The following is a 12,277-nucleotide window of genomic DNA, read 5'->3' on the forward strand; positions in this document are numbered from 1 at the left end:
AGAGAAGCGGCCGATCATTGCGCTGTCAGACAGATGTGTTATTCAGAGACTCTGGGCTCATGGCTGCTAAACGCACTCATTCATGCAGAGACTCAGAGACTTGAGGAGACGAGCAATCACACAAACTCACGAGAAGAAAACCAGACGCTGGTATTCTGGAATACTGGAGATATGATTAGGGTTTGTTTATTTGTTTGTTTAAGAAAATTTTGGGTTTTAGTAAAAAAAAATATATATAGGATAAAGAAATTTTATTTGATTTTTCTGGTTTGTTTTATTTGTCCCTTTCACACAAATAGATATTTCTGGTAAATTACCGTAAATTTCCATGAAGAGATCATGTGTGAACAGAATCTTAAAAACACAGGAAAAATGTTTTCCAGAAAATTTCCAGAAATTAGATGTTTTAAAGTAAGAGGAGAACAGTTTGTACTTGCAATAGCACAAACTCAGCAGAAGCAAACTTACCCAGACCCTGATATTCTTAAATACTGTAGTAGACGGAGTTCGACTTGTTTGCTTTTAGGTAAAACAAATAGTATATAAAAATATTTTTTTATTTTAATAATTTTGTTTGTTCTGTTTTGTTGTAATTGGCACGTTCACTCAAATAGACCTTTCTGGTAAATTACTGGTAAATTTCCGTGAAGGGATTATCTTTGGGTAAATGTAAAATTATTTGTGTTTAATTTTTCTATTTTGTTCTTTTTTTTTGTTATAATTAAATTGTCTCTTTCACTCAAAGTGACCATTCTGGTAAATTACTGGTAAATTTCCATGAAGGGATCATGTGTAAACAGGCCTTGTAAAAATTCTGGAAATTGTTTTCCAACACATTTCCAGAAACTAGAACAAGGTGGTCAGCTTTTACTTGCAATAACACAAAGTCAGGAAAAGCAAACTAACCCAGACCCTGACATTCTGGAATACTGGAGACGGAGTTCGACTTGTTTGTTTGTTTGTTCAGGAAAAATTTGTTTTAGATAAAAGTGAAATTCTTTGCGTTTCTTTTTTATTTCAATCTGTTTTGTTTTATTTAGCAGTTTCACAGAAATAGACTTTCCTGTTAAATTACCGGTAAATTTCCATGAAGGGATCATGTGTAAACAGGCCCTTTTAAAAACACCGAAAATTGTTTCAGCAAATTTACAGAAATGAGAAGTTTTAAAAAAAGAAGTGGTCAGCTTTTCCTTGCTGGCATGCTGCTACGGTGTAAAAAAGAAGACTTAAGGAGATGAGCAATCACTCAATCTCAGGAGGAGAAAGTAACTCAGACACTGATATTCTGGAATACTGGAGATGGAGTTTGCCCTCTTTTTTTTTTTTTGTTCTGTTTTGTTATACTTTTATTTGGCACTTTGACTCAAATAGACCTTTCTAGTTAATTAACAGGCCCTTTTAAAAATTCTGGAAAATAGTTTTCCAGCACATTTGCAGAAATGAGAAGTTTTAAGGAAAGAGGAGGACAGTTTTTACTTGCAATAACACAAACCCGGCAGAAGAAAAGTAACACATGCACTAATATTCTGGAATTCTTTACCTTTCATTGATATTTAGTTCTGTTTTGTTTTATTTGGCCCTTTCACAAAAATAGATATTTCAGGTAAATTACTGGTAAATTTCCTTGAAGAGATCATGTGTGAACAGACCCTTTTAAAAACAGTGGAAATTTTGATCCAGATTATTTTCAGAAATGAGAAGTTTTAAAGTAAGGGGTGGTCAGTTTTTACTTGTCGAAATCCTGTTGCTGTGTGAACAAAAAAGGGCTTTTTTTAAACTAAATGAAACAAAACGAGAAGACAAAAAGTTGTTCTATAAGGTATCTATTTGTTTTATCAATTTATTTACCCTAAATAATTTACTTTTTGTTTACCCCATCAGAGTAAACAAGGGAAAAAACATAGTAGTCTTATTAAACAGTCAATTATGGAAATTAATTAAAGGGATATTTCCCAGTATTAGATTGTGTCTGGAAGGGCATCTGCTGTGTAAAACATATGCTGGAGTAGTTGGTGGTTCATTCCACTCTGGTGAAACCTTATAAATATGGAACTAAGCCGAAGGAAAACTAATGAACGAACGAACGAATGAATGGTATAGTTCACCCAAAATTGAAAAAAAAAATCTGTCATAATTTACTCTCTTTCTTCTGTCAAACACAAAAGATAATTTGAAGAAAGATGAAAACCTGTAACCATTGACATCCATAGTAGCAAAAAAAAATAAATAAATAAAATAAATAAATACTATGGAAGTCAATGGTTACCGGTTTCCAACATTCTTCAGTATAACTTTAGTGTTCAACGGAAGAAAGAAAGTCAGACTGTTTTGTATCCACTTGAGGGTGAGTAAATAAATAATGTGTAAATATATTTTTTTGTGTGAACTTTGCCATTAAGGAAGTCTGGCATTGTTCAAAATATTATACTTGTTTAAAGCTGTCTATTCTTTCTTCTGTCAAACACAAAAGAAGATATTTTGAAGAAAGATGAAAACCTGTAACCATTGACATCCACTGTGCCCATAGGCTCATAGAAAAAAAAATGGAAGTCTATGGTTACCGTTTTTTAACATTCTTCAAAATATTTTCTTTAGTTTTCAACAAAATAAAAAAACTCATAAAGGTTTAGAGCCACTTGTAACCTGTAATCCACACTCAAAAATAAATAAATAAATACATAAATGAATAAATTCCGCTGCTTGTTTAAACTACTTATTTAGGATGAGTTGAAACGACACAATTCTTGAAAAGTTACTGTATGTTCAATCCACTTGAATTTGAAAACACAATTAAGTTAACTTAATTAATCTGTGATGGGATAACATCAAGAAACCGTGTAGAACTCAGCATTTTTCTGTAACCATTGACACATGGAAAAAAAAGACAAATACTATGAAAGTCAGTGGTTTGAGGTGTACAACATTCTTCAAAATATCTTCTTTAGAGGTCATCGGAATAAAGAAACTTTATAAAGGTTTGGTGACACTTGAGGAAGAGTGAATAAATGCACTGAAAAAAATATTCAAAGATGATTCCTTGAATTTACTAAAAAAAAAATGTACGTTAAGTGGTTGTAAATAATTTATTTGGGCTGAATTTAAACAAACAAATTAAGTTGAACATTATTAAACTTAACTTGTTTGTTTAAATTTAACTCAAATAAATTGTTTGCAACAGTTCTGCATGCAACACTTTTTTTCAGTGTAGGGAATAGCCTAAATATTCATGTTTTTTAATAAAAAAGCACAAAAATTAATCATTGAAAAATATGTCACATTTTTGTTTTGGCACATATTCATTCATATCTGCAAACATGACAACAATTCAGAGGTTATATTTACTGAAATTACCTCATTTTTGACATCCAAACTAGGTTAAAAAAAACATAACTAATGAAAATATCATTTTTCCCAGTTGTTTGTGTTTGAAGGGCATCCGCTATATACGTAAAACCATATGCCAGAGCGGTTGGCGGTTCATTCCGCTGTGGCAACTCCTGATAAACGAGGGAATAAGCCGAAGGAAAATGAATGGATGAAAATATAAAGATTTATCATGCTTGCACACTCTGTCAATTGTTGAGAGAGAGAGAGAGTGAGAGAGGAAAAAAGCCAAAACAAGCATCACGGTTTGGCGGTTGTGTGAATGTGAGCTGATTCTGTCATCCGTAAACATGCAGTCATTCAGCCGCCCGTCAGCAAAAAACACTCATATTTTCCTCACAGACCGTCGTCACTTTTTTTCCTCCTTCTTCTTCTCCTCTCCAAAACTTTCAGCAGGAGGAAAGACACTTCTAATCAGGTTGGCCGGGAACAAAAAGTGTTTAATGTCCTAATGGAAAGACAGAGTTCCACTTTTGAAAAAGCCACACATTACTTGTAAAGTGACTCCTCGGTGTCGTTACCTGAGCGCCGGCGGTTTATTTTTACCTCGCTTTTTCCTCCCCTCCTCATTCTTTAGCCGCTTCGGGAGATGGCGTTAGTTTGGCTTCATCTCTGACAAAAGATAAATGAGCTCGGGGTCTGTGGTGATCCACTATGGCTGCCAGGGGGTTCCAAAATAGCAAACTATTTTTCATAACGGGCCAAGTGATATGGAGTAGGATGCAGCAGGCGGGCGAACATTTACCATCTCCGCGTAGTGTGTGTATATATAAAAATATAGATATAAATATATGCACAGAGATTCGATTCTTTTGCTCTCTGTTAAAGTTAACTTGAGAAGTTTAGCTCGGCTGTTGCTTGTGAGGAGGTGAGCGCTTGTCTGTCGTTTTATTTGGAGGAGAGATTGATTGTTAAGCGCTTTTAGGGAGGTTATGTTTTTAATATAGTCTTAATATTGTTATTGTTAATTAAATATTGCCTAATTGTGGTCAGAAATCCTCAGATATTATAACCCCCCTCTATCTTTCACGTTAATTTACAGGCATTATTAAAAAATATATTTTTGTTCAAATTTCAGTGTAATAATAAGAATTAATTTAATGTCTCGCATGCATTTTTTTTTTTACAAAATACAAAATTAAACCTACACAGCAAAATATGGGGACCCAAAACAACTCTATGGGTGTTAATTTCAACACTTTGAAAGTGTCTCATGGGGTCCACTCAAAACAGACTTAAATCAACACTTTCAAAAGGGTTGGCACATTGACACCGAAGTAAGGGTTAATTTTAACTCAGGGCAGAGTTAAAAAATGTAACTATATTTAACACCACCTGGTGTAATATATTGTTTTTATTCAACTCTCTTGAGTGTAAATATGGTAAAAAGGTCAAATAGACTGTAAATTACAAAATAAAAAAACATTTTATTTGAAAACATTCACCACTTCAACAATTCATTCAGTTTTTAAAATGCAACAATGTCAAATATGCTTTAAATGTTTTATTAGTACAGACAGTATCAACAAAATATGATGTCCAAACTTGATGTTTCATCAGAGCAATTTGAAAGTTCAATATATCGTCACTCATAGTTTTCTTCTGAACGCATAGTTTTCTTCTGAAATTACATTTTAAACAACTTGGCGTGCAAATCTTTCACTTCGGGTGTTTCCTTGGTCCTCCATATCAAACACAGCAGTTTAAATGAAGCTATAAATGCTGTAAACTTGTGTGAAAACAAACTGGAGCTAGGAAATCTCATCAAGCATGTGCTGTGAAAGATGTGCTTCCCAGCCACAGGATGACCTTTTTATCCATGACGATGTACAGTAGTAGCTGCTGATCGCTCGTCTGGTGGTTCCTGATGCACGGATATACTGTAGGGTGATGCTCATCTAAGAACTCTTCAAGACTCCAGCATGACTAAGAAAAATGTTTGAAAACAAATTGCAATCAAATTCTATGATATATTTAAAAGAACATTTAAAGTAAATAAAACATTCAAGAAATCTAAACTCACCTTTTGAAAATCTTCATGATGATCCACAACTTGACTCTCCCAGCTGGTTGAGGTGACAGGATATGGAAAAGTAGAAAAAACACATACATCACTGTTGGATCTCCAAAAACAATTAGGTTAACCACTATGACTAGAACTGGAAAAACAGGCAGCTGTCTGTCCAGAATCCTGAATTTAACACAACACTTGGAGCAAAATTTAGAGGAGCTTAAAATCTTTTATATCATTTAGTGATGCTGACTTCGCCAAAATATTGGCCACAGTGTAAAAAATATTCATAAACTTACAGTTTTCGGTAAGCGTGTGCGTGCATGTGTGTGTGTGTGCGTGTTTCTTTACCAGATTCAACTTGTTAGGCCCTTTCAGGTCCAGTATTGAGGCCACCTTTACTGGAGTCTAGCAGATGTTTCAGGTCCAAATATAATCTAAAATATTAGGATAAGCAGAAGAAGAAAAGTGCAAAGCAAAGAGCAAAACATTATTTAAGTAACAGTTCACCCACAATACAAAACTTATCACCTTCATGTCATTTGTTATTCTCTAATGCTCTAATACCCTCTCAGCTTATTGTAAAACAAATACAGAACTTTATCAAACATACCTTCATTATTATCACCACATATGACCAAGAAGGTGTGCTTGGTCATTTCACCAACTCTGGAAATACACCATCCGTCTCTAATCAGCCACCGTCACAGGGTCTTGTGTTATTGTACAGAGAACTGTGGCTGTTAAAAAACAACAACACATTAGAATCTAACACATATGCATAACCTTCAGATAAAAAAAAGAGAGATGAACATTACAAAGTATGCCTCACACTTTTTCAGATATCTTTTGATTCAGATGTTGATTATTGATAATAAATCTACAAATCAAACCTGTATCATCATTAGGCTGCTCAAATATGAATCAGTTGATTAATTTTACAGACAGGTGGCTGTTTACAACGCACTAATAAAACGGAAATGTTGTGTACAGTACATGCTAAGTTTAGCCTATAGTTTTAAGCACAATATTATGCGGGAGAAAAAGCTTGACTAAGATGTTCCTGACAACAGAAATAGCCTAACTTACTAACGTCAGACATCCCGAGTTGGGAAAAGTCATTTTCGGGGGATACAGAGTTGATTTGCGGGAGGTAGCGGGAGAGATGAGTACCTCAAGAGCAATGGGATGAGTTGCGCGCGACGTAACGTTACCTGAAGAGCGGTGGGGGTGACTTGCGCGCGACGTACCTGAAGAGCTGGGAGGGATGCGGTGGAGAGGGGCGTGCAAAGTGTTTAATGACCGGGCGGGAGACGCGCGATTTCCGGGAGATTATCATTCATTTGCGGGCATCTACTTGGGCATCTGGGAGTCTCTGTGCATTTGCGGGATAACGTTAACGTTAGTCCCGCAACTTCCGGGAGACTTCTGTAACGTTAAATGTCTGATAAAGTGCAAACGCGGTCATTTAAAGACATTAATGTTAACATTCCGACTTTAATGGTTGTCAACACTTAATATAATTCAAGCGTACGTTATTAGACGAGTCTAAATTATGGACTAACGGTATATGGACGGCCACGAATGAACCAGTTTAAAAGGGCCACGGTGTTTAAAATAACCAAATTAACGTACACGAATAACAAACAATCATTTGTTTCAGTCAGGAAGCCTTTTACAATTAAGCATATGTTCATTTACTCACCAGATATGTTTTAAAAACTCTCCAGAGCTTATGGAAACCGTCCTGTGTTGCCGTTAGCATCCGGGCAGAGTACTTAGGCTAACGTTAGGCGGCTCCGGGGATTCCCTCGCTAGTTTGCTTGGAATTAAAGGAGAAGTGTCGATTTTATTTTACAGATGGGTAACAACGCACAAAATGGCATTACGCGTGACAGAAATGTGTTGAACATGTACATTTGATGTTTTTATGCACTATGTATGCGTGAGCACATATAAAAACATTCTTGAAAAGAAGTCAATAGTAATGCAGTTAAACTAGATACACAAACGACCATGAATGAACCGCAGAAGTTTAAAATTGTCACTCCATTCTAAAGTTATTAACTTAACAATATGTTTACAACTGTATTTCCTTAAAGAAAGTCAGTAAAATACCAACATTTAGGTAGTTTGACTCACCAGTTGCTGTTCTAAACCTCAGATGGAAAATGGCGTCTGGAAAATTCTTCAGTGACTGGGGCTGCATGAATTCCCGGATGTTGGAAATAACACCACCAAGTGTTGAAAAGATAACTCCTTGATTTCGCACTGAATAAAATCAATTCTAACTCTTATTATATTCATTTATCAAAATCTAACTCTTTAACGTCAACACTTTACTCTCAAATGCTTCAACACCGAGAATTTAACTCTGATGAATTTGCTGTGTATATGTTTTTTATTAAGCAGAAGAAAAGTGAGTCAAGCCTTAATATGATAAGAATAATAAGAATGAAGGGCTTTTAGAGGGAGTTTATTGATTTATTTATTTTATAAATGTCTAGTCTTATTATCTTTTGAAATTTATTAGATCTTTTAAACTCGTATTAAATCTAGTCTTACTATGTGTTATTGTTAATCAAATGGTAGTCTAATTATGCCAGTATTTTTGTACAAAATAACTGTAAATGTGTTAATATAGTTAAGGATGAGGTTTATTATTAGCATTGATCGCAATTTTTTTATACTTGAAGCATGCTTATGTTCATGTTAACCCTATTAAACTTTCCCAAATACAAGTTATATACCATATATATATATATATATATATATATATATATATATATATATATATATATAGATAGATAGATAGATAGATAGATAGATAGATAGATAGATAGATAGATAGATATGTATATGTTATTTTTAAACTTTAATTTATTTAAACATAAAATTAAACTTAATATGTAATGTTTTAAGCAAAAGAAAAGCCAGTAAAGCCATAACATAAAGTTATTAATATAATGATGAAGTGGTTTTAGTGGGAGTTTACTATGTTTTATATATTTATCTTAATATTTTATCTTATTTTATCTTAATATTTGTTATTGGTAATCAAATGGCTTGTGGTCAGAATCCAAAGTTATCATAATTATGCCTGTATTTTTTGTACAGATTAATTGTTAAGGTGTTATTACAGTTAAAAATGAGGTAAAAAGGGTAAAATCCTTTACCCCCTTTTTTTTGTTTAATTTTCAGTTTATTACTAAGATTAATTTGACTTTTATATATCTGAAGCACGCATGTGTTATTTTTATATTTAATTTTATTTATTTTGTTAAATATTCTCCAATGTATATTATTTATTAAGCAAAACAAAAGCCAGCCAAGTTTAATATGGACAGACATAAGACTACTATTTGATGAGGGAATTATTTTATGTAAATTAAAAACCTGTTAAATTTCCCATATGCAAAACGGGTGTCTCATTATTAAATGGTGTTTTTTGCCAAATAATGGGTAATTATGGAGCAGGTGGGTGAACATTTACCATCTCAGTGTAAATAGGTATTCACAGATATTCAATTATTTTGCTCTGTTTTAAAGTTAACTTGAGGTTTAGCTTGTCTGTCGGTTGTGAAGAGGAGAAAGTTTGTCTGCTGTTTTATTTGGGATGAGAGATTGATTATTAAGAATACAAAGTGCTTTTAGAGGGAGTTTATTTAATGTTTTATTGCAAATCTAGTCATAATGGTTGTTATTGTTGATCAATGTATAGCCTATTGTGCTTAGGCATGGGCCTGTAAGATTCTGATAGTATGATTACCTTGATAAAAAATATCACGGTTTCACGGAGTTGAGGTTACTGCTCTAAAATACTTTCTTTTTAAATGTCTAAATAAAAAACAAAAACTTTTTCCCCTTTTGAACACAATATATTTTATTTTTTTAAACATTTTAAAATATTTTGGATTCAGGCTAAATAATTCAAGCGAATGATTGACTTCTGCTCTCTTCAGTAGTTCTTTCTGCTGGAGAAACTGTTGTCCAAAAAACAAACAAAAAATGTAAATAAAAAATATTGCAAATACCTTAGAAAGGGTATTACAGAAAATTTTGCCGGTTTTAAAACCTTGACTTTTTCAAACCGTGGTATACATTGAAAACAGTTATCACCACATGCTTAATTGTGGTCAGAACCCATAATTTGTGGTCATAATTATGCCTGTATTTTTACATAGTAATTGTTAAGGTGTTATTATGGTTAAGGATGGGGTAATAATTACTTTACCTTCTTTGTTTAATTTTCTGTTTATTATTAAGAATTTTATACATGGAATTTTATATATTTGAAGCATGCACATATTATTTTTATATTTTACTTTAATTTTATTTTTAAGTATTGTACAATATATGTTATTTATTGTGTTTAAATTTTAAATGTTAGGATTGTTGGGGAATCCCACACCATCTTGGGGAGAACATGCAAACTCCACACAGAAATGCCAACGGACCCAGCCGAGCTTCGAACCAGCAACCTTCTTGCTGTGAGGCGACAGCTCTACCCACTGTGCCACCGCATCGCCCCTACCCATGTAATAATTTTTATAATAAATCGTTTCAACAATCCATTTGTCATTTAAAATAATTGTGATCAGAAATAATAAACGGCTAGAGGAATGCACAAAATAATTGGCAGATTACATACATTACAGATTATTTAAATTACTGGCAGAGTATATAACTATAAAATAGTTCATTAATCATATTGGTCAATTTGATGAGTGTTTGAGAAAATTCAAAGCTCTAATTCTCATTTTTCTTTTCACGACACCCAAACAATTTATTCAGTGATATATGTTATATTATTTTCCTGTGTGTGTGTGTGTGTCTGTGTGTGAAAATGACCTACCCTGAATTGATTTTGTACTAAAATTGTACATTATTATAATAAATTACTGTTCAATTTACAACCGCAACATTGTAATGCAATTCCAGCAAACACAGGATCCGCACGAATCAAACGCCTGTTTCGGTTCTTTCCCTGCTGTGTGATGTAATTAATGTGGTGTTGTAGAACAGCTCAAATCCTTTGATAACCTCTGTTCTGCATCTCAGATCCGGCCATTAATCATCCTCGCAAACATGAGCGAAGAAGAGGGCAACGTTGAGAGTGGAAAAAAAGGCAAATGGAATAAAGCGAGAACTAGATGATGTTTTTTTTTTCATCCTCTACAAACTGTCCTGTGTCAACAAGAGCAGCGGTGGAAATTTGAAAGAAAGTTTCCATTTAAATGAGCGCCGGCGAGTGGCGTAGGCACTTTGAAGAGCTGAGAGCGAAGCGACAACAACAACAACAAAAAAAGAGCAGCGTCTTGGCCTGCGTTTCGGAGCCGGCTTTGACACCTGATGAGTGATCAAACGTTGCTTTTTCCTTACCCAACCATCCTGTGTTGTAGTCAGATAATTCAGCAGGCCATGTTACTAGAACGTCCCTAAAAAAAAAAAAATCTACATTTATGAACCCTCAGATCACAGCCTTGTGGGCCCTCAAAAGGACACTCTTGTGGCTTGGGATTGTTGTTTTCGTTTTGTGAAAACAAACGGTGAAGAGCTAACGGATGAGTTTGTAATGAAAGATTTAATGTAGTTATCTTGAACTGGCTGGAAACACAATGGCACCAGGTGACACGATGAAAATGAAATTGATTAAATATAGCAAGGCTTCCAACATCTGCTGAATGTTTTAGGTCAAACGTAGAAAGAACGATTTCAGTAGTGTATTTATTTAAAGAAAATTGCATTTTTATTTTATTTTTTTAATGTATATATACATATATATATATATATATATATATATATATATATATATATATATATATATATATATATATATACACACACACACACACACACACATATATATATATATATATATATATATATATATATTTTTTTTTTTTTTTTTTTGTCATCATATTTGATAATAATAAAATCTATATATAATTTAGATTTATAAGCATATCGGTTATTCCCATATACATACATCACTGAAATACAAGTGTGTATTATTTGAGCTAATAAATTTACTCTTTTGTATGAGGGATACACTCATTTGGAAATTTTGGGCCGATATCAAAAACCGATAAATTACCGATAAGTAAAAAAAAATAAAATAAATAAAACACTTCTTGATATGAGTTTTATAAAAGCCTGATTATACATTTTTAAGCCTTATAGCAATAACAAAAGGTAAAAATTACTAAGAACAGCTGATTTCATTTTCAAATGTTAACTGCTGAAAGCTGGAAGAACTGAAATATCTGCTGAATGTTGAAGGTCAAAAGTACGGAGGACAGTTTCAGTAGAATGTATTTATTTTAAAAAAAAATGCATTTTATGTATTTTTTTTTTTCAGGCTTAGAAAAATGTATAACAAGATTTATATTTATTGGCATATCGGTTATCGGTATTCAAAAATAAAGTTACCAGTATCAGCCAAAATTCCCATATATGTTTATATATATATATATATATATATATATATATATATATATATATATATATATAGATAGATATAGATATATATATATATATATATATATATATATATAAAATATATATAAAAATGTATTATTTGCTAATGCTTAAATGATTCATAGTCATGTGTAGTTCATAGATTCCTTTGTAGTTATTATAAAGTGCTACTCTTATTTCCATCACTTTACAACAGGGATCACCAAACTTGTTCCTGGAGGGCCGGTGTCCTGCAGATTTTAGCTCCAACCCTAATCAAACACACCTGAACAAGCTAATCAAGGTCTTACTAGGTATACTTTAAACACCCAGGCAGGTGTGTTGAGGCAAGTTGGAGCTAAACCCTGGAGGGACACCAGCCCTCCACGACCGAGACTGGTGACCCCTGGTTTAGAATCTCAG

The 12,277-nt window shown here is 33.2% G+C and overlaps 1 long non-coding RNA gene across 1 annotated transcript; it reads right to left on the bottom strand.

Moving 5' to 3' along the window:
* Positions 1-4,873: 4,873 nt before the first annotated feature.
* Positions 4,874-7,575, bottom strand: LOC147837893 (uncharacterized). The gene is made up of 6 exons (XR_015526703.1): positions 7,538-7,575; positions 7,101-7,217; positions 6,009-6,135; positions 5,747-5,832; positions 5,408-5,450; positions 4,874-5,310 (listed from the first exon to the last, which is right to left on the bottom strand). It is a non-coding gene; the product is annotated as an uncharacterized LOC147837893 (long non-coding RNA).
* Positions 7,576-12,277: the final 4,702 nt, after the last annotated feature.

Source organism: Danio rerio, chromosome 25 (assembly GCF_052040795.2).
Source record: "Danio rerio strain M-AB ecotype USA chromosome 25, GRCz13ab, whole genome shotgun sequence".
Lineage (NCBI taxonomy): Eukaryota > Metazoa > Chordata > Actinopteri > Cypriniformes > Danionidae > Danio > Danio rerio.